This window comes from Lactuca saligna, chromosome 2, assembly GCF_052625555.1.
Source record: "Lactuca saligna cultivar CGN05327 chromosome 2, ASM5262555v1, whole genome shotgun sequence".
Taxonomy (NCBI): domain Eukaryota; kingdom Viridiplantae; phylum Streptophyta; class Magnoliopsida; order Asterales; family Asteraceae; genus Lactuca; species Lactuca saligna.
The window spans coordinates 68,513,321-68,537,696 of NC_136418.1; positions in this window are offsets into that span (position 1 = coordinate 68,513,321).

Here is a 24,376-nt window from a genome sequence, read left to right on the forward strand (position 1 = left end):
AAATTAAGGTAACTCTTGAAAGAACACAAAGAAAACATCCATGAGACTTGTGAATGAAAAAAAAAACGGCTATGCTTCATTAAGGAGCCATAAGAAGCATTAAGGAGTCATCATAAGCATTAAAGTGTAACCCTAATCCACCAAAGAGGGTCAAAAACGGCTAGGAGGCTTTATGAAGCAAATAGTAACGGTTTTAGCACTTATGAAGCCTTAAAAATGTTGCCCTAGTCTTCATGCAACCTTAATTCAATTTGTGGGTTACCATGCACAACCCAACCATTGAGCCCAAACCACCTTCTAGCCCACTAGTAATCACTAATCCATCACATTTTGGGCTTTCATGATCCATGCATGGATCAAGGGTTAAACCTGGGCAGTTATGTAGTCGTGTCTAGGGTCAATATAGCCTGGCCAACTATATTCATTCGAGACATGACCAACATGTGCTTGGGAGTGACTATGGTGTGCGGCATGCCTAAAACTTATCATAATATTCCAAACATCGAACCATTATCGTAATCAAAACATGAAATATTATGGGAGTATTTCTCGATCCAATCCTCTATAGAACTCCTTATTCGAGTGGCGTTCTGTGATTATTCTTAGCGATAAATTGTCTGTTTTGATAACTCTTTCCTGCTTTATCGCTTATTCGGAACATATAATTGCCATATCTATCGATTCAATGTAGAGGGCTTACCATCCTCTCCCTTTCTTGATCTTATTAGATCAAGATGCCTCCCAGAAAGAGACCTAGCTCAAAGAACAACAACAATCCTTCTTCGACACCACCTCCTCCCCAATTTGACCTTGCATCGCTCCAGACAGTCCTGACTGCTGCAATGGTGGCAGCCATGTCACAAATGAACCCTTGATACGTGTATGAGCTTGATTTGATGAGTAGGGTAGTGTTTAGGTAAATTAAGAGAGAATAACAACCACAAATGATATGTGAACGGAAAGAAATTGATAGATTAGTAACAACTCAAGACCTATTAAGTTGTATACCGGTGAAAACAATCCAAGACCTATTGGATTGAGTTCGTATCAAGTCAAGAACACGTCCTAACAAGATAATTTGTGAATTATAACAATAATTCCAATTGAACAAAGGTTTTTTCTTAAAAAATTTTCTATTACATTTCCATGGATAAACATGGCTTTATATGAAGCCTTTATTACAAAGTTGGTGGTTACAAGCCAACCAACCAACTACTCATTAAAGCTAGTAAATGAAAATTAAGGAAACTCTTGAAATAACACAAAAAAAACGTCCAAGACACTTGAGGATGAACAAAAGACGTCTGTGCTTCATTAAGGAGCCATAAGAAGCATTAATGAGCCATCAGAAGCATTAAAGTGACGGTTTTAGCACTTATGAATCCTTAAAAATGTTGCCCTAGCCTTCATGCAACCCTAATTCAATTTGTGGGTTACCATGCATAACCCAACCATTGAGCCCAAGACACCTTCTAGCCTATTAGTAATCACTAATCCATTTTGAGCTTTCATAATCCATGCATGGATCATCCCCTCCCCCTTTGAAAGGAATTGACCTCAATTCATCAAGTCCATCATCATCAAGATAAGGTGAAAGATCTCCCACATTAAAGGTAGCATGCATTCCATGGTCTCCTCCCAAATCCACATTGTAACTTTTATCATTTTCAAAATTTATCACTTCCACACATGTATCAACATTGGTGGTTCAGGAGTTGGTCCCCAATCCCAGAACCCCGAAGTTAGTGAGTAGGGTAGTGTTTAGGTAAATTAAGAGAGAATAGCAACCACAAATGATATGTGAATGGAAAGAAATAGATAGATTAGTATAGTAACAACTCAAGACCTATTAAGTTGTATACCGATGAAAACAATCCAAGACCTATTGGATTGAGTTCGTATCAAGTCAAGAACACGTCCCAACAAGATAATTTGAGAATTATAACAATAATTCAAAGTAAAAATAATGGTTCTTTGATTAAAATTCCTGCATTACTTTTTCCATGCATAATTTGGCTTTATATGAAGCCTTTATTACAAATTTGGTGGTTACAAGCCAACCAACCAATTATTCATTAAAACTAGTAAATAGAAATTAAGGTAACTCTTGAAAGAACACAAAGAAAACATCCATGAGACTTGTGAATGAAAAAAAAACGGCTATGCTTCATTAAGGAGCCATAAGAAGCATTAAGGAGTCATCATAAGCATTAAAGTGTAACCCTAATCCACCAAAGAGGGTCAAAAACGGCTAGGAGGCTTTATGAAGCAAATAGTAACGGTTTTAGCACTTATAAAGCCTTAAAAATGTTGCCCTAGTCTTCATGCAACCTTAATTCAATTTGTGGGTTACCATGCACAACCCAACCATTGAGCCCAAACCACCTTCTAGCCCACTAGTAATCACTAATCCATCATATTTTGGGCTTTCATGATCCATGCATGGATCAAGGGTTAAACCTGGGCAGTTATGTAGTCGTGTCTAGGGTCAATATAGCCTGGCCAACTATATTCATTCGAGACATGACCAACATGTGCTTGGGAGTGACTATGGTGTGCGGCATGCCTAAAACTTATCATAATATCCCAAACATCAAACCATTATCGTAATCAAAACATGAAATATTATGGGAGTATTTCTCGATCCAATCCTCTGTAGAAATCCTTATTCGAGTGGCGTTCTGTGATCATTCTTAGCGATAAATTGTCTGTTTTGATAACTCTTTCCTGCTTTATCGCTTATTCGGAACATATAATTGTCATATCTATCGATTCAATGTAGAGGGCTTACCATCCTCTCCCTTTCTTGATCTTATTAGATCAAGATGCCTCCCAGAAAGAGACCTAGCTCAAAGAACAACAACAATCCTTCTTCGACACCACCTCCTCCCCAATTTGACCTTGCATCGCTCCAGACAGTCCTGACTGCTGCAATGGTGGCAGCCATGTCACAAATGAACCCTTGATACGTGTATGAGCTTGATTTGATGAGTAGGGTAGTGTTTAGGTAAATTAAGAGAGAATAACAACCACAAATGATATGTGAACGGAAAGAAATCGATAGATTAGTAACAACTCAAGACCTATTAAGTTGTATACCGGTGAAAACAATCCAAGACCTATTGGATTGAGTTCGTATCAAGTCAAGAACACGTCCTAACAAGATAATTTGTGAATTATAACAATAATTCCAATTGAACAAAGGTTTTTTCTTAAAAATTTGTCTATTACATTTCCATGGATAAACATGGCTTTATATGAAGCCTTTATTACAAAGTTGGTGGTTACAAGCCAACCAACCAACTACTCATTAAAGCTAGTAAATGAAAATTAAGGAAACTCTTGAAATAACACAAAAAAAAAACGTCCAAGACACTTGAGGATGAACAAAAGACGTCTATGCTTCATTAAGGAGCCATAAGAAGCATTAATGAGGCATCAGAAGCATTAAAGTGACGGTTTTAGCACTTATGAATCCTTAAAAATATTGCCCTAGTCTTCATGCAACCCTAATTCAATTTGTGGGTTACCATGCATAACCCAACCATTGAGCCCAAGACACCTTCTAGCCTATTAGTAATCACTAATCCATTTTGAGCTTTCATAATCCATGCATGGATCATCCCCTCCCCCTTTGAAAGGAATTGACCTCAATTCATCAAGTCCATCATCATCAAGATAAGGTGAAAGATCTCCCACATTAAAGGTAGCATGCATTCCATGGTCTCCTCCCAAATCCACATTGTAACTTTTATCATTTTCAAAATTTATCACTTCCACACATGTATCAACACTGGTGGTTCAGGAGGTGGTCCCCAATCCCAGAACCCCGAAGTTAGCTAGGGACACCAAAAAGGGGGTTCCTATAACGATTTCATGACCGCGAAACCAACATCCTTCAATGGCGCTGGAGGTGTCATTTCCTTGTCCCGATGGTTCGAGAAAATCGAATCCATCTTTGAAATTTGTGCCTGTGCAGAGTCCGATAAAGTCAAATTCGCAGCCTGTACCTTCGTCGATAAAGCCTTGACTTGGTGGAATGGCCGAGTCAAATCTCTGACCCTACCCATAGCCAATGCCATGGGCTGGGAAGCAATGAAAGAACTCCTCATTGTTGAGTACTATCCCTGTGGTGAAATGCAGAAACTAGAGCACGAGCTCTGGAACCTGAAGATGAAAGGTTCCGACATTGCTGCATACACTTCCCGATTCGATGTTCTCGCACTTCTGTGCCCGGGATTAGTCACTCCTGAAAGCAAAAAGATCGAAAGGTTCATTTGGGGGTTATCCGAACCGACAAAGAGTCATGTCTTGGCTGCCCGTCCAGATACCTATGATAGTGCCATGAATTTAGCTTAAACCCTGATTGATGACAACGATGATGTTAGGGAAATCACTACCACTTCTGAGCCGACTCAAAGGAGTGGTGAAAAGAGAAATTTCTGGAAGAAGAAAAAGGGTCAATCTTCTCAAGGATCTTCCAAGAAACAGCAGACTGTAGCAGTCCATGCTGCTACTACCCCCGTTGCTGCTGCTTATATTGTGGGATCCACAGCTCCAACTCCTACCAGTAGATATGCTGGTAATATTCCTCTGTGTGACAAGTGCAAATACCATCACAATCCTAGCCCCTGCCCAGAACTAGCCTGTACCAACTGTGGTAAGAAAGGGCACACAGTTCGATTCTGCAAAACTCCGACCAAATCGGCCAACCAATCATCTGGAGCAGGCGTTAGTCAAGTTTGCTACAACTGTGGAGATGTTGGGCACTTTAAAAGGAACTGTCCCAAGAAGTCAACTGCTGATAACACCGGAAGGGTTCTAACCATGGGACGGGAGGAAGCAGTCGCCGAGCCCACTGTTGTTTCGGGTACGTTCCCTCTCGACAACTCATATGTCACACCCCGAAAACCAAAGGCGGAAACGTCCCCAGGGTTGACTCCAAGTTGTGTATCAAATCCAATGTACATAGTAATCAAAGTAAACAAACATTACATTACATATATATGAAAGTTTACATTTGTTCAAAAGTAAAGTTATACAAGTTATACATATGCATCATATAAACAAAAGTTGAGACGAGTCTTCCACGCACTCCGTCTTCATCAAAAGAGATCACCTGGTACCTGTCTAACTTGGACCTGAGAATACAAGCGGTTGGAAAATCAGCATAAAGCTGGTGAGTTCATAAGCGGTTTTGGTTTATGAAAATGTATCGGTTTCCTTTAGTTTCCGAAAAAGTTGTTATCCAAGAAAATCCCATATTTTCTTATGTGAAATTGGTTAAGTTATCATTTGTTACCAATTCGGTTATGTATTGTATTTTACCCCAGGAAAATCCCATATTTTCCTAATTATAAGATCGGTTGTATATCACAAAGTATAGTTTAACACACAAAACTATATAATGAAAATCTTAGGATTACTATCCCGAAAGACATATAAGATAGTTTGACACATCTGAAAGTGCATGTTTAAGATCATGGGCCTATCATCCCGGACTAAACACGAGATAAGTTGATGTATATATATATGTAAATGTAGATTGAAACCATGGGATCACTATCCCGAATGAGATACAGATTTGGAAAAAACCATGGGATCACTATCCCGTATAAGATATAGATACAAAACCTTGGGATCATTATCCCGTATAAGATATAGATTTAGAAAACCATGGGATCACTATCCCGTATAAGATATAGTTAAAGACCATGGGGAAAGACATCCCGTACAAGTTATAAGCATAAAACCATGGGATGACTATCCCGAAAGAGATCTAGAAACAATATCATGGGATCACAATCCCGAAAGAGATATAAAATATAGATGCAAAACCATGGGATCACTATCCCGAACGAGATATAGTTTCTGAACGCAAACTGTGAATAAGATGGTATTAATACATATTGTGAGTCGGGTAACCATACTAATACGACAACGTGACCTCCTTGACGTTTGTCAGACGTCGAACGATATCCAGAAATTTGTCACCCTAGGCGTGCCCGCCTAACTGTAGCCAGCAGTTAAGGTGTGGGATTGTCAGTCCCGAATAGATCTATTCACAAATTCCGCGCTCTCCCTCCAGGAGACTCTGGTTACACTTCCGGGGAGGATTTACTGATCATCCATAAAGGGTAGTGACTATCTCACAAACTAGTACTAAACTATTCACAGGGTTCTTGTAAGATATCGATATACAGAAGATTATGAAACATAGTACAGTAAAGTATAGATACATACATGAAATTATCTGACAATACATTAAAATGATACAGAGATAAACTGAATCAGACATAGTTTATCTAACAACTTGATATGGACATCAGTATACGATAGAAAGAATAGTAAAGACCCCCAAATTATTCCCATAATAATTTGATTAGTTTGATTGTTTCCTTAACTAAAATCCATTTAGTTGAAATCGAATAGTCATTCCTTATGCTCAGCATAATACATAAGGAGTAAAAGAGTTTATAGGTTTGTCAGATATTGTTTGAAACACATCAATGTTATGATTGGAAAACAGTTATAGTTTGCTTGTATTCCCCCCCTGAAAACATTGAAAACAGTGAAAAAGCCGTAGGGGTATGAACTCACCGAACGAGATACGAGACGGTTTGGATGCTAAGAGTTGATCCGGAACTTGTAAACACACGAGGTTCCTAATTATCATGTAAAGATACACATTTGTATCTAATTAGGACTTGGATTGATTGTTGGATACGGACAAATGCTTCAAGTCGCGATAACACTCCGATACAAGTGTTTGGAAGGACCCGGGTGGCGTTTAGGGACATGAATGATACAAGGGACTTGGGAAATGAGTTGGGACATCAAAGGAACACCCCCCTTTAGGGGCTTTACGGCCAAAACACCCATCCCCATGAGTTTACGGCCGTAAACTCATGATGGGTGGTTTATGGTGCAATTTGGACTTCCAACACTTAGGGGATAATTTCTAAACTTGGTTTAAGGACTTGGAATGATTACAAAACATCAAATAGACCCCCTTTATGGGAGTTTACGGCCTAGCATGGCTCCAAGGCCGTAAACCCCTATTTACCCAAGAAAATGATGTTAAATGATGCTAGAACAAATCACATGTGATTGGTAGAATTTATCCAAGGCCTATCATGAGTTTGCAAGGGACTTTTGGGGTGTTTATGGAGTTTACGGCCCATGAGACCCCCCTCATGGCCGTAAACTCTTCTATAGGGTGCTTCAAGGAGTTTCAAGGTCTAAAACTTGCATGAAAGGACTTCTAAAATTCATCTAAGGGCCTTAGGGGTGTTTAGTTTGCATTCTAACACCAAGAATTTTGGAGTTTACGGCCCAAGAACAAGTCTTGGCTGTAAACCCTTAGAAATCCCATGAATGATGTGTTTTAGGCTCTCAAAGTATTTTTGGTTGGTCCCTTGATTTATTCCAAGGCTTTTGGTGGTGTTGGATGGCTTTCTAACACCTTAGAATTGGATTTATGCCAAGTTTTGGGGAGTTTACGGCCCAAGCACTCTCCTTGGACATGAACTCATCTAAATCCCCCAAAATTCATGTTTCAATTGTCCAAATGCTAGAATCAAGGTCCTATAATTCATATCTAGGCCATAGAAGTGATTTGGAAGGGTTTAAGGGCATGAAAACCCTAATTATATGAGTTTACGGCCCAAGAATGATCCTTGGCCGTAAACTCCTTCAAACATCACAAAATTCAAGTTTTACATGTTTAGAGTCCATATCTTGAAGTACCATAGCCATATCTAAAGTCCAAACTAGTCAAGGAGGGGTTTAAGGGCTCAAAACCCATCATTTTTGGTGTTTACGGCCTAGGCATCTTCCTGGGCCGTAAACTCATACATTGTGTCCCATTTCATGATTAAGTGTCTAATTTGGAAGCTAAACATGCTATAGATTGAAGCTAGGAAGGTACCTTAAGGATTTGAAGCCTTAAAATTGAGTTTTGGACCCTTAATCTTTGGATTTTTGGAGAGAGGTTAGAGAGAGAGTAGTGAGAGAAGGAAAAGCTTCAAATGAAAGCTGAAACACATTTATATAGTTCCTAAAATTTGCACGCGGTGGAATTCTACCCGATACCGACGCTAAACGCGGCTTTTGGTCGCACCCGATTGAGTTTCTGTCACCCGACGGGAACATTATAAAAACTCATGAAATAAATGTTTTTGGGCTAATAACATAAGTTCCTGAGTGATTTAGACACTCATTAGAATAAAATAAACATATAAGTTTATACGATTAACTCTAAAGAGAAAACGGAACGAATCCGATAACGGCGACTTTCCGGGTAGAACGGGTTTTGGCGACGAACAAATTTCGGGTTGTTACATTATCCCCCCGTTAGAGGGAATTTCGTCCCGAAATTCAAAGAATAGGATATAGATCATGAGTTTGAAATGAAACTCGAATGGATTCGATATTTTGGATCATCACTTTCTCAAGTGGAATCGGGTCTCTACGAAGATTTCGAAACATACGATGCGGAATTAAACTTTAGACGTTCGAATGAAATTCCCGGAAACTCTTCGGGACAGATATTTAGTAGAAAGAGCTACTAACTTCTCGTTTCTCGATGATCACAGAAACGAGGAATGTGGTAATTCGTACCAGGAAAACTCTTGAGTTTTAAAGCATGAAACAATACGAAAGTTCGATGTCGAAGATCATGAGAGTTAGGTCGAGGAAGAGATATAGACGGGCGACCCTCTCGAAACCAGGATAACAACATGAATGAGACTCCGTCATTCCATGTTAAACGTAGCATCAAAGTATTATCGCGAAAGGTTTCCCATTTAACCGAATGGAATAGAATAGTCCTCTGGACCGAGGATTCAATCTATAGGTACGAAGTTAGTGTTCTCCATCTCATTGGTTAGTCGTCTCGATGATGCACAGTTCGATCGCATACGAGGAATTGAGCTTAGAAAACATTCGAATAGATAGATAACAGGTTTCCTTCCAAACACGGGAATCGAAAAAAAAAGTTGCAGGTATAAGAGTTATCAAAGAGAAGTATACCTGCGGCGACAGAGGGATCAGTGGTGGTAGTTGCTTTGGGGCAATTCCTTTTGAAGTGCCCTGCTTCACCACAATTGTAGCAGGCTGGGCTGATTCCTGCTCCTGATGATTGGTTTGTTGATTTGGCTGGTTTTCTGCAGGTTCGAGACAGATGGCCCTTCTTGCCACAGTTGTCGCAGCTCCTTTCGCAACATGGACCAGGAATGCGGTGATGGTAGTTGCACTTACCACACCAAGGAAGACTGCCAGTGTATCCACTGGTGGGAGTTTGGGCTGTAGAACCGACAGCTGAGACAACAATAGGGGCAGTAGCAGCATGGACTGCTACCGTTTGCTGTTTCTTGGAAGACCCTTTCGTACTCGGGGCCTTTCGCTTGTTCCGAGATTTCTTTTTTGCTTTCACCTCCACTTGTGTCTGACTCGGGAGTGGTAGTTTCCTCATCTGAATTGTCTTCGTGATCGATCAAGATTTTCGCAAGGCATTTAGCGCTGTCGTACGTGTCTGGCTTCGCAGCCAAGACATTCCCTTTTGTTGGCTGGGTCAATCCCCAGATGAATCTCTCGATCTTTTTACTCTCTTGGGTAACCATTCCCGGACAGAGTAATGCCAGGTCATCGAATCTTGAAGTATAAGCTGTTATATTGGAACCCTTCATCTTAAGGTTCCAGAGTTCGTGTTCCAGTTTCTGAATTTCGCCTCCAGGACAGTATTCTGCAAGCATAAGCTCCTTTATAGCTTCCCAACCCATGGCATTTGCTACGGGTAAGGTTAAGGATTTGACTCGGCCGTTCCACCAAGTCAGGGCTTTATCAAGGAAAGTGCAGGCGGCAAACTTGACTTTGTCAGACTCCGAACAGGCACATATTTCGAAGATTGACTCGATTTTCTCGAACCATCGAGTCAAGGAAATGACACCTCCAGTGCCATCAAAGGTTGTGGGCTTCGCGTTCATGAAGTCTTTGTAGGAACCCCCTCTTCGGTGTTCCTAGCTGTCTTCTGGATTTTGGTGTTGGGGACCACCTCCGGAGCCACCGGGATTCATTTGAGACATAGCTGCCACCATTGCAGCAGTCAGAACTGTTTGAAGTGATGTGAGATCAAATTGAGGAGAAGATGGTGGCGGAGGAGGATTATCGTTGTTCTTCGAGCTGGGTCTCTTTCTCGGAGGCATCTTGATCTAAAAAGATCAGGAAAGAGAGGATTATAAGTCCTCTGAATTGAATCAAGAGATATTGAACAAGGGATATCTCATCAAGACAGATATAGCATCATACTAAGCGATAAAGCAGGAAGGAGTTATCAAAACAGAACATTTTATCGCTAGTGGAATGATCAAGTAACATCGCGTATACGAGGATTTTCTATGAAGTATTGGCTCGAGAAATACTCCCATAGTATTTCATGGTTGCGCTGCAGCGACGATTCGTTGTTTGGAATGTTAGGTAAGTTTTAGGCATGCTGCGTACCACAGTCACTCCCAAGCACATGTTGGCCGTGTCTCGAATGAATATAGTTGGCTAGGCTATATTGACCCTAGACACGACTACATAACTGCCCAGGTTTAACCGTAGTGTACAACACCCATTTACTTATGTTTTGTTCTACTTGTAGTTACGGATTTCGGCGGTTCGGTATACTTGTATACTTTTGAAAATACTTGTAGTTTTGAAGATACTTTTAATTCTGAGCACTGAGGCCCTTTAGTGTTTATAGTTTTATACCATGTAAGGTTTGGTATACTCTGTTCACTATAAACAAGGGCTCTGATACCAATCTGTCACACCCCGAAAACCAAAGGCGGAAACGTCCCCAGGGTTGACTCCAAGTTGTGTATCAAATCCAATGTACATAGTAATCACAGTAAACAAACATTACATTACATATATATGAAAGTTTACATTTGTTCAAAAGTAAAGTTATACAAGTTATACATATGCATCATATAAACAAAAGTTGAGACGAGTCTTCCACGCACTCCGTCTTCATCAAAAGAGATCACCGGGTACCTGTCTAACTTGGACCTGAGAATACAAGCGGTTGGAAAATCAGCATAAAGCTGGTGAGTTCATAAGCGGTTTTGGTTTATGAAAATGTATCGGTTTCCTTTAGTTTCCGAAAAAGTTGTTATCCAAGAAAATCCAATATTTTCTTATGTGAAATTGGTTAAGTTATCATTTGTTACCAATTCGGTTATGTATTGTATTTTACCCCAGGAAAATCCCATATTTTCCTAATTATAAGATCGGTTGTATATCACAAAGTATAGTTTAACACACAAAACTATATAATGAAAATCTTGGGATTACTATCCCGAAAGACATATAAGATAGTTTGACACATATGAAAGTGCAGGTTTAAGATCATGGGACTATCATCCCGGACTAAACACGAGATAAGTTGATCTATATATGTAAATGTAGATTGAAACCATGGGATCACTATCCCGAATGAGATACAGATTTGGAAAAAACCATGGGATCACTATCCCGTATAAGATATAGATACAAAACCTTGGGATCATTATCCCGTATAAGATATAGATTTAGAAAACCATGGGATCACTATCCCGTATAAGATATAGTTAAAGACCATGGGGAAAGACATCCCGTACAAGTTATAAGCATAAAACCATGGGATGACTATCCCAAAAGAGATCTAGAAACAATATCATGGGATCACAATCCCGAAAGAGATATAAAATATAGATGCAAAACCATGGGATCACTATCCCGAACGAGATATAGTTTCTGAACCCAAACTGTGAATAAGCTGGTATTAATACATATTGTGAGTCGGGTAACCATACTAATACGACAACGTGACAACCTTGACGTTTGTCAGACGTCGAACGATATCCAGAAATTTGTCACCCTAGGCGTGCCCGCCTAACTGTAGCCAGCAGTTAAGGTGTGGGATTGTCAGTCCCGAATAGATCTATTCACAAATTCCGCGCTCTCCCTCCAGGAGACTCTGGTTACACTTCCGGGGAGGATTTACTGATCATCCATTAAGGGTAGCGACTATCTCACAAACTAGTACTCAACTATTCACAGGGTTCTTGTAAGATATCAATATACAGAAGATTATGAAACATAGTACAGTAAAGTATAGATACATACATGAAATTATCTGACAATACATTAAAATGATACAGAGATAAACTGAATCAGACATAGTTTATCTAATAACTTGATATAGACATCAGTATACGATAGAAAGAATAGTAAAGACCCCCAAATTATTCCCATAATAATTTGATTAGTTTGATTGTTTCCTTAACTAAAATCCATTTAGTTGAAATCGAATAGTCATTCCTTATGCTCAGCATAATACATAAGGAGTAAAAGAGTTTATAGGTTTGTCAGATATTGTTTGAAACACATCAATGTTATGATTGGAAAACAGTTATAGTTTGCTTGTATTCCCCCCCCCCCCCTGAAAACATTGAAAACAGTGAAAAAGCCGTAGGGGTATGAACTCACTGAACGAGATACGAGACGGTTTGGATGCTAAGAGTTGATCCGGAACTTGTAAACACACGAGGTTCCTAATTATCATGTAAAGATACACATTTGTATCTAATTAGGACTTAGATTGATTGTTGGATAGGGACAAATGCTTCAAGTCGCGATAACACTCTGATACAAGTGTTTGGAAGGACCCGGGTGGCGTTTAGGGACATGAATGATACAAGGGACTTGGGAAATGAGTTGGGACATCAAAGGAACACCCCCCTTTAGGGGGTTTACGGCCAAAACACCCATCCCCATGAGTTTACGGCCGTAAACTCATGATGGGTGGTTTATGGTGCAATTTGGACTTCCAACACTTAGGGGATAATTTCTAAACTTGGTTTAAGGACTTGGAATGATTACAAAACATCAAATAGACCCCCTTTATGGGAGTTTACGGCCTAGCATGGCTCCAAGGCCGTAAACCCCTATTTACCCAAGAAAATGATGTTAAATGATGCTAGAACAAATCACATGTGATTGGTAGAATTTATCCAAGGCCTATCATGAGTTTGCAAGGGACTTTTGGGGTGTTTATGGAGTTTACGGCCCATGAGACCCCCCTCATGGCTGTAAACTCTTCTATAGGGTGCTTCAAGGAGTTTCAAGGTCTAAAACTTGCATGAAAGGACTTCTAAAATTCATCTAAGGGCCTTAGGGGTGTTTAGTTTTCATTCTAACACCAAGAATTTTGGAGTTTACGGCCCAAGAACAAGTCTTGGCCGTAAACCCTTAGAAATCCCATGAATGATGTGTTTTAGGCCCTCAAAGTATTTTTGGTTGGTCCCTTGATTTATTCCAAGGCTTTTGGTGGTGTTGGATGGCTTTCTAACACCTTAGAATTGGATTTATGCCAAGTTTTGGGGAGTTTACGGCCCAAGCACTCTCCTTGGACATGAACTCATCTAAATCCCCCAAAATTCATGTTTCAATTGTCCAAATGCTAGAATCAAGGTCCTGTAATTCATATCTAGGCCATAGAAGTGATTTGGAAGGGTTTAAGGGCATGAAAACCCTAATTATATGAGTTTACGGCCCAAGAATGATCCTTGGCCGTAAACTCCTTCAAACATCACAAAATTCAAGTTTTACATGTTTAGAGTCCATATCTTGAAGTACCATAGCCATATCTAAAGTCCAAACTAGTCAAGGAGGGGTTTAAGGGCTCAAAACCCATCATTTTTGGTGTTTACGGCCTAGGCATCTTCCTGGGCCGTAAACTCATACATTGTGTCCCATTTCATGATTAAGTGTCTAATTTGGAAGCTAAACATGCTATAGATTGAAGCTAGGAAGGTACCTTAAGGATTTGAAGCCTTAAAATTGAGTTTTGGACCCTTAATCTTTGGATTTTTGGAGAGAGGTTAGAGAGAGAGTAGTGAGAGAAGGAAAAGCTTCAAATGAAAGCTGAAACACATTTATATAGTTCCTAAAATTTGCACGCGGTGGAATTCTACCCGATACCGACGCTAAACGCGGCTTTTGGTCGCACCCGATTGAGTTTCTGTCACCCGACGGGAACATTATAAAAACTCATGAAATAAATGTTTTTGGGCTAATAACATAAGTTCCTGAGTGATTTAGACACTCATTAGAATAAAATAAACATATAAGTTTATACGATTAACTCTAAAGAGAAAACGGAACGAATCCGATAACGGCGACTTTCCGGGTAGAACGGGTTTTGGCGACGAACAAATTTCGGGTTGTTACATTATCCCCCCGTTAGAGGGAATTTCGTCCCGAAATTCAAAGAATAGGATATAGATCATGAGTTTGAAATGAAACTCGAATGGATTCGATATTTTGGATCATCACTTTCTCAAGTGGAATCGGGTCTCTACGAAGATTTCGAAACATACGATGCGGAATTAAACTTTAGACGTTCGAATGAAATTCCCGGAAACTCTTCGGGACAGATATTTAGTAGAAAGAGCTACTAACTTCTCGTTTCTCGATGATCACAGAAACGAGGAATGTGGTAATTCGTACCAGGAAAACTCTTGAGTTTTAAAGCATGAAACAATACGAAAGTTCGATGTCGAAGATCATGAGAGTTAGGTCGAGGAAGAGATATAGACGGGCGACCCTCTCGAAACCAGGATAACAACATGAATGAGACTCCGTCATTCCATGTTAAACGTAGCATCAAAGTATTATCGCGAAAGGTTTCCCATTTAACCGAATGGAATAGAATAGTCCTCTGGACCGAGGATTCAATCTATAGGTACGAAGTTAGTGTTCTCCATCTCATTGGTTAGTCGTCTCGATGATGCACAGTTCGATCGCATACGAGGAATTGAGCTTAGAAAACATTCGAATAGATAGATAACAGGTTTCCTTCCAAACACGGGAATCGAAAAAAAAAGTTGCAGGTATAAGAGTTATCAAAGAGAAGTATACCTGCGGCGACAAAGGGATCAGTGGTGGTAGTTGCTTTGGGGCAATTCCTTTTGAAGTGCCCTGCTTCACCACAATTGTAGCAGGCTGGGCTGATTCCTGCTCCTGATGATTGGTTTGTTGATTTGGCTGGTTTTCTGCAGGTTCGAGACAGATGGCCCTTCTTGCCACAGTTGTCGCAGCTCCTTTCGCAACATGGACCAGGAATGCGGTGATGGTAGTTGCACTTACCACACCAAGGAAGACTGCCAGTGTATCCACTGGTGGGAGTTTGGGCTGTAGAACCGACAGCTGAGACAACAATAGGGGCAGTAGCAGCATGGACTGCTACCGTTTGCTGTTTCTTGGAAGACCCTTTCGTACTCGGGGCCTTTCGCTTGTTCCGAGATTTCTTTTTTGCTTTCACCTCCACTTGTGTCTGACTCGGGAGTGGTAGTTTCCTCATCTGAATTGTCTTCGTGATCGATCAAGATTTTCGCAAGGCATTTAGCGCTGTCGTACGTGTCTGGCTTCGCAGCCAAGACATTCCCTTTTGTTGGCTGGGTCAATCCCCAGATGAATCTCTCGATCTTTTTACTCTCTGGGGTAACCATTCCTGGACAGAGTAATGCCAGGTCATCGAATCTTGAAGTATAAGCTGTTATATTGGAACCCTTCATCTTAAGGTTCCAGAGTTCGTGTTCCAGTTTCTGAATTTCGCCTCGAGGATAGCATTCTGCAAGCATAAGCTCCTTCATAGCTTCCCAACCCATGGCATTTGCTACGGGTAAGGTTAAGGATTTGACTCGGCCGTTCCACCAAGTCAGGGCTTTATCAAGGAAAGTGCAGGCGGCAAACTTGACTTTGTCAGACTCCGAACAGGCACATATTTCGAAGATTGACTCGATTTTCTCGAACCATCGAGTCAAGGAAATGACACCTCCAGTGCCATCAAAGGTTGTGGGCTTCGCGTTCATGAAGTCTTTGTAGGAACCCCCTCTTCGGTGTTCCTAGCTGTCTTCTGGATTTTGGTGTTGGGGACCACCTCCGGAGCCACCGGGATTCATTTGAGACATAGTTGCCACCATTGCAGCAGTCAGAACTGTTTGAAGTGATGTGAGATCAAATTGAGGAGAAGATGGTGGCGGAGGAGGATTATCGTTGTTCTTCGAGCTGGGTCTCTTTCTCGGAGGCATCTTGATCTAAAAAGATCAGGAAAGAGAGGATTATAAGTCCTCTGAATTGAATCAAGAGATATTGAACAAGGGATATCTCATCAAGACAGATATAGCATCATACTAAGCGATAAAGCAGGAAGGAGTTATCAAAACAGAACATTTTATCGCTAGTGGAATGATCAAGTAACATCGCGTATACGAGGATTTTCTACGAAGTATTGGCTCGAAAAATACTCCCATAGTAACTCATGGTTGCGCTGCAGCGACGATTCGTTGTTTGGAATGTTAGGTAAGTTTTAGGCATGCTGCGTACCACAGTCACTCCCAAGCACATGTTGGCCGTGTCTCGAATGAATATAGTTGGCCAGGCTATATTGACCCTAGACACGACTACATAACTGCCCAGGTTTAACCGTAGTGTACAACACCCATTTACTTATGTTTTGTTCTACTTGTAGTTACGGATTTCGGCGGTTCGGTATACTTGTATACTTTTGAAAATACTTGTAGTTTTGAAGATACTTTTAATTCAGAGCACTGAGGCCCTTTAGTGTTTATAGTTTTATACCATGTAAGGTTTGGTATACTCTGTTCACTATAAACAAGGGCTCTGATACCAATCTGTCACACCCAGAAAACCAAAGGCGGAAACGTCCCCAGGGTTGACTCCAAGTTGTGTATCAAATCCAATGTACATAGTAATCACAGTAAACAAACATTACATTACATATATATGAAAGTTTACATTTGTTCAAAAGTAAAGTTATACAAGTTATACATATGCATCATATAAACAAAAGTTGAGACGAGTCTTCCACGCACTTCGTCTTCATTAAAAGAGATCACCGGGTACCTGTCTAACTTGGACCTGAGAATACAAGCGGTTGGAAAATCAGCATAAAGCTGGTGAGTTCATAAGCGGTTTTGGTTTATGAAAATGTATCGGTTTCCTTTAGTTTCCGAAAAAGTTGTTATCCAAGAAAATCCAATATTTTCTTATGTGAAATTGGTTAAGTTATCATTTGTTACCAATTCGGTTATGTATTGTATTTTACCCCAGGAAAATCCCATATTTTCCTAATTATAAGATCGGTTGTATATCACAAAGTATAGTTAAACACACAAAACTATATAATGAAAATCTTGGGATTACTATCCCGAAAGACATATAAGATGGTTTGACACATATGAAAGTGCAGGTTTAAGATCATGGGACTATCATCCCGGACTAAACACGAGATAAGTTGATGTATATATGTAAATGTAGATTGAAACCATGGGATCACTATCCCGAATAAGATACAGATTTGGAAAAAAGCATGGGATCACTATCCCGTATAAGATATAGATACAAAACCTTGGGATCATTATCCCGTATAAGATATAGATTTAGAAAACCATGGGATCACTATCCCGTATAAGATATAGTTAAAGACCATGGGGAAAGACATCCCGTACAAGTTATAAGCATAAAACCATGGGATGACTATCCCAAAAGAGATCTAGAAACAATATCATGGGATCACAATCCCGAAAGAGATATAAAATATAGATGCAAAACCATGGGATCACTATCCCGAACGAGATATAGTTTCTGAACCCAAACTGTGAATAAGCTGGTATTAATACATATTGTGAGTCGGGTAACCATACTAATACGACAACGTGACCTCCTTGACGTTTGTTAGACGTCGAACGATATCCAGAAATTTGTCACCCTAGGCGTGCCCGCCTAACTGTAGCTAGCAGTTAAGGTGTGGGATTGTCAGTCCCAAATAGATCTATTCACAAATTCCACGCTCTCCCTCCAGGAGACTCTGGTTACACTTCCGGGGAGGATTTACTGATCATCCATAAAGGGTAGTGACTATCTCACAAACTAGTACTAAACTATTCATAGGGTTCTTGTAAGATATCGATATACAGAAGATTATGAAACATAGTACAGTAAAGTATAGATACATACATGAAATTATCTGACAATACATTAAAATGATACAGAGATAAACTGAATCAGACATAGTTTATCTAATAACTTGATATAGACATCAGTATACGATAGAAAGAATAGTAAAGACCCCCAAATTATTCCCATAATAATTTGATTAGTTTGATTGTTTCCTTAACTAAAATCCATTTAGTTGAAATCGAATAGTCATTCCTTATGCTCAGCATAATACATAAGGAGTAAAAGAGTTTATAGGTTTGTTAGATATTGTTTGAATTACATCAATGTTATGATTGGAAAACAGTTATAGTTTGCTTGTATTCCCCCCCCCCCCCCCCCCGAAAAAACATTGAAAACAGTGAAAAAGCCGTAGGGGTGTGAACTCACCGGACGAGATACGAGACGGTTTGGATGCTAAGAGATGATCCGGAACTTGTAAACACACGAGGTTCCTAATTATCATCTAAAGATACACATTTGTATCTAATTAGGACTTAGATTGATTGTTGGATAGGGACAAATGCTTCAAGTCACGATAACACTCCGATACAAGTGTTTGGAAGGACCCGGGTGGCGTTTAGGGACATGAATGATACAAGGGACTTGGGAAATGAGTTGGGACATCAAAGGAACACCCCCCTTTAGGGAGTTTACGGCCAAAACACCCATCCCCATGAGTTTACGGCCGTAAACTCATGATGGGTGGTTTATGGTGCAATTTGGACTTCCAACACTTAGGGGATAATTTCTAAACTTGGTTTAAGGACTTGGAATGATTACAAAACATCAAATAGACCCCCTTTATGGGAGTTTACGGCCTAGCATGGCTCCAAGGCCGTAAACCCCTATTTACCCAAGAAAATGATGTTAAATGATGCTAGAACAAATCACATGTGATTGGTAGAATTTATCCAAGGCCTATCATGAGTTTGCAAGGGACTTTTGGGGTGTTTATGGAGTTTACGGACCATGAGAACCCCCTCATGGCCGTAAACTCTTCTATAGGGTGCTTCAAGGAGTTTCAAGGTCTAAAACTTGCATGAAAGGACTTCTAAAATTCATCTAAGGGCCTTAGGGGTGTTTAGTTTGCATTCTAACACCAAGAATTTTGGAGTTTACGGCCCAAGAACAAGTCTTGGCTGTAAACCCTTAGAAATCCCATGAATGATGTGTTTTAGGCCCTCAAAGTATTTTTGGTTGGTCCCTTGATTTATTCCAAGGCTTTTGGTGGTGTTGGATGGCTTTCTAACACCTTAGAATTGGATTTATGCCAAGTTTTGGGGAGTTTACGGCCCAAGCACTCTCCTTGGACGTGAACTCATCTAAATCCCCCAAAATTCATGTTTCAAGTGTCCAAATGCTAGAATCAAGGTCCTATAATTCATATCTAGGCCATAGAAGTGATTTGGAAGGGTTTAAGGGCATGAAAACCCTAATTATATGAGTTTACGGCCCAAGAATGATCCTTGGCCGTAAACTCCTTCAAACATCACAAAATTCAAGTTTTACATGTTTAGAGTCCATATCTTGAAGTACCATAGCCATATCTAAAGTCCAAACTAGTCAAGGAGGGGTTTAAGGGCTCAAAACCCATCATTTTTGGTGTTTACGGCCTAGGCATCTTCCTGGGCTGTAAACTCATACATTGTGTCCCATTTCATGATTAAGTGTCTAATTTGGAAGCTAAACATGCTATAGATTGAAGCTAGGAAGGTACCTTAAGGATTTGAAGCCTTAAAATTGAGTTTTGGACCCTTAATCTTTTGATTTTGGGAGAGAGGTTAGAGAGAGAGTAGTGAGAGAAGGAAAAGCTTCAAATGAAAGCTGAAACACGTTTATATAGTTCCTAAAATTTGCACGCGGTGGAATTCTACCCGATACCGACGCTAAATGCGGCTTTTGGTCGCACCCGATTGAGTTTCCGTCACCCAACGGGAACATTATAAAAACTCATGCAATAAATGTTTTTGGGCTAATAACATAAGTTCCTGAGTGATTTAGACACTCATTAGAATAAAATAAACATATAAGTTTATACGATTAACTCCAAAGAGAAAACGGAACGAATCCGATAACGGCGACTTTCCGGGTAGAACGGGTTTTGGCGACGAACAAATTTCGGGTTGTTACATCATATGCTAGTATTCTTTTCGATTCGGGTGCTGAAAGGAGTTTTGTTAGTCATGCATTGAAACATAACCTAAAACATAATCCTCAACCACTAACTGAAACGTTTACCGTCGAGATGGCTAATGGTGAGAAAGAAAGTGCTAACGATGTATTCATAGGTTGTACGCTTACCCTAAATGATCACTCATTTCCTATAGATCTCATGCCAGTCTCCATTAAGAGCTTTGATGTTATCATTAGCATGGATTGGTTGAGTCCCAATCATGTTGATATCCTTTGTTACGAAAAAGCCATCCGTCTCAATCTTCCTTCGGGACATACTCTCGTAATCTATGGCGATAAACCCAGTTCCAATCTTCATATCATTTCCTGCATCAAAGCTCGAAAGCTCCTAAGAAAGCAGTGCATTGCATTCTTAGCCCATGTGATCAACGAAAGATAGGAAGTTAAAGACCTCGCGAGCATCCCCGAAGTTTGTAACTCTCCTGATGTGTTTCCCGAAGAGCTTCCAGGAATTCCTCCCGAGCGTCAAGTCGAGTTCCGTATTGACCTAATTCCTGGAGCTACCCCCGTAGCGAAGTCTCCGTATCGCTTAGCTCCAGCAGAAATGCAGGAGTTATCCAGTCAACTCAATGAGTTGCTCAGTAAAGGATACATTAGACCGAGTTCCTTACCTTGGGGAGCTCCGGTATTGTTTGTCAAGAAGAAAGATGGATCCTTTCGGATGTGTATCGACTACCGTGAGCTGAACAAGTTGACCGTTAAGAACCGATATCCTCTTCCGCGAATAGATGACCTCTTCGATCAACTCCAGGGAGCCAACAGTTTCTCAAAGATAGACCTTCGGTCAGGGTACCATCAGTTACGAGTTCAGGAGAGTGATGTTTCCAAAACAGCTTTTAGAACTCGATATGGACACTACGAGTTCGTAGTCATGCCCTACGGTCTAACCAATGCACCGGTTGTGTTCATGGATCTGATGAATCGGGTGCGCCGTCCCTTCCTAGACAAGTTCGTCATCGTGTTCATTGACGACATCCTAGTCTACTCCCGAAGCGAAGAAGACCACAAACAACACTTAAGGTTAGTGTTGGAGACCCTTAGGTTCGAGAAGCTATACGCGAAATTCTCCAAGTGTGAATTCTGGATACGAAAGGTAACTTTCCTCGATCACGTGGTAAGCGAGGAGGGTTGATACGTGTATGGGCTTGATTTGATGAGTAAGGTAGTGTTTAGGTAAATTAAGAGAGAATAACAACCACAAATGATATGTGAATGGAAAGAAATGGATAGATTAGTAACAACTCAAGACCTATTAAGTTGTATACCAGTGAAAACAATCCAAGACCTATTGGATTGAGTTCGTATCAAGTCAAGAACACGTCCTAACAAGATAATTTGTGAATTATAACAATAATTCTAATTGAACAAAGGTTTTTTTCTTAAAAATTCGTCTATATCTTTTTCCATGCATAAACTTGGCTTTATATGAAGCCTTTATTAAACTTGGTGGTTACAATCCAACCAACCAATTATTCATTAAAACTAGTAAATGAAAATTAAGGAAACTCTTGAAATAACACAAAAAAAACGTCCAAGACACTTGAGGATGAAGAAAAAACGTTTATGCTTCATTAAGGAGCCATAAGAAGCATTAATGAGCCATCAGAAGCATTAAAGTGTAACCCTAATCCACCAAAGAGTGATAAAAACGGCTAGGAGGCTTTATGAAGTAAAAAGTAACGTTTTTAACACTTATGAAGCCTTAAAAATGTTGCCCTAGCCTTCATGCAACCCTAATTCAATTTGTGGGCTACCATGCACAACCCAACCATTGAGCCCAAGCCACCTTCTAGCCCACTAGTAATCACTAATCCATCACCTTTTGGGCTTTCATAATCCATGCATGGATCATCCCCTCCCCCTTTGGAAGGAATTGACCTCAATTCATCAAGTCCATCATCATCAAGATAAGGTGAAAGATCTCCCACATTAAAGGTAGCATGCATTCCATGGTCTCCTCCCAAATCCACATTGTAACCATTATCATTTTCAAAATTTGTCACTTCCACACATGTATCATTCCCTCCTTCTTCGAAAGGAATTGTCCTCAATTCAGTAAGAACCAAATTTTGTTGTTCTCCCATACAAACCTTCCATGACAATAGGTCTTGAAAACATATTTTTATTGCAGAATGTGACATTTTCTTTACTCCAAGTTGGTCTCTTCTCCACATACACATGTTCTTCAAATAGCTAAAAGAACTCGCCAAATGAAATCCTAACCGTGTCTTCCATTTGTGGATCAAAAACCACTTTCGTACACTCCCATGAACAAGATTAGGACCTAGTAAATTATTCTTGAAATAATTTAAAGGATTAACAATGGCCATATGAAATATTAGATCATGGTTTGTACTTGTGGGTTGATGAACAACATGTTCCAATAACATGGCTTCCCAACTAAAGGTACACCACAAGAATAGGAATCCAAGCATTATAAACTCCCTACCTCGTAATTGCTTGGAACTTGGAACTTGATGGGTCACTCCTTCTTCTAGGTTCTTAGAAAGACGGTTTGTTATAAGACGAGTATCATCATCCTTCTTAACCACAACCACATCTTCGTGGTCAAGAACTTGCTCCACCTCTTTGAATTCTTCAACCTTTTCTTCAACAATTTTGTTTGTAACAACAAAATCTTTTTCTTTCAAAAACTTTTCATCAATTTCGTTTCCAAGCACAAAATTTATTTCTTCTTCAATTTCTTCATGATCCTCTTCCCCATAAATATCGTAGATAGGGCTAGAGTCTTCAATAATTTCATCTCCAACCATTAAAGTGAATTTTTCAATAAATTCCTCTTCAAACAAGAAATTTATTCTTTCACAAAATTCCCCTTCACCATCGGTGTCGTAGATGGGACCGAAATCTTCTTCCTCCTCTTCTTCAACATATAGCTTGCGCAACATTTTTGGATAACAACTCAGTTCAAACAAACTTAGCAGAATTTCTTTTGAACAAACCCAATCGGAACTAGGCTCTGATACCACTTATGATACGTGTATGGGCTTGATTTGATGAGTAAGGTAGTGTTTAGGTAAATTAAGAGAGAATAACAACCACAAATGATATGTGAATGGAAAGAAATGGATAGATTAGTAACAACTCAAGACCTATTAAGTTGTATACCAGTGAAAACAATCCAAGACCTATTGGATTGAGTTCGTATCAAGTCAAGAACATGTCCTAACAAGATAATTTGTGAATTATAACAATAATTCTAATTGAACAAAGGTTTTTTTCTTAAAAATTCGTCTATATCTTTTTCCATGCATAAACTTGGCTTTATATGAAGCCTTTATTAAACTTGGTGGTTACAATCCAACCAACCAATTATTCATTAAAACTAGTAAATGAAAATTAAGGAAACTCTTGAAATAACACAAAAAAAACGTCCAAGACACTTGAGGATGAAGAAAAAACGTTTATGCTTCATTAAGGAGCCATAAGAAGCATTAATGAGCCATCAGAAGCATTAAAGTGTAACCCTAATCCACCAAAGAGTGATAAAAACGGCTAGGAGGCTTTATGAAGTAAAAAGTAACGTTTTTAACACTTATGAAGCCTTAAAAATGTTGCCCTAGCCTTCATGCAACCCTAATTCAATTTGTGGGCTACCATGCACAACCCAACCATTGAGCCCAAGCCACCTTCTAGCCCACTAGTAATCACTAGTCCATCACCTTTTGGGCTTTCATAATCCATGCATGGATCAAGGGTATTCACGTGGATCCTTCCAAGATTAAAGCGATAGAGAATTGGTCGGCACCGAAGACACCCACAGAAATCCGTCAATTCTTGGGTCTCGCTGGCTATTATCGGAGATTCATCCAGAATTTTTCCAAAATCGCCAAACCCTTAACCACTCTAACACAGAAAGGTGTACCCTTTTGTTGGAGTGATAAACAAGAAACTGCATTCCAAACGTTGAAGAGAGCTTTATGCAACGCGCCTGTTCTGTCCCTACCCGAAGGGACAGAGGACTTCGTTGTCTACTGCGATGCATCTAATCAAGGTTTAGGTTGTGTGCTTATGCAAAGAGGAAAAGTGATTACTTATGCCTCAAGACAGCTGAAAGCACACGAGGTCAACTATACCACACATGACTTGGAACTAGGAGTCGTAGTCTTTG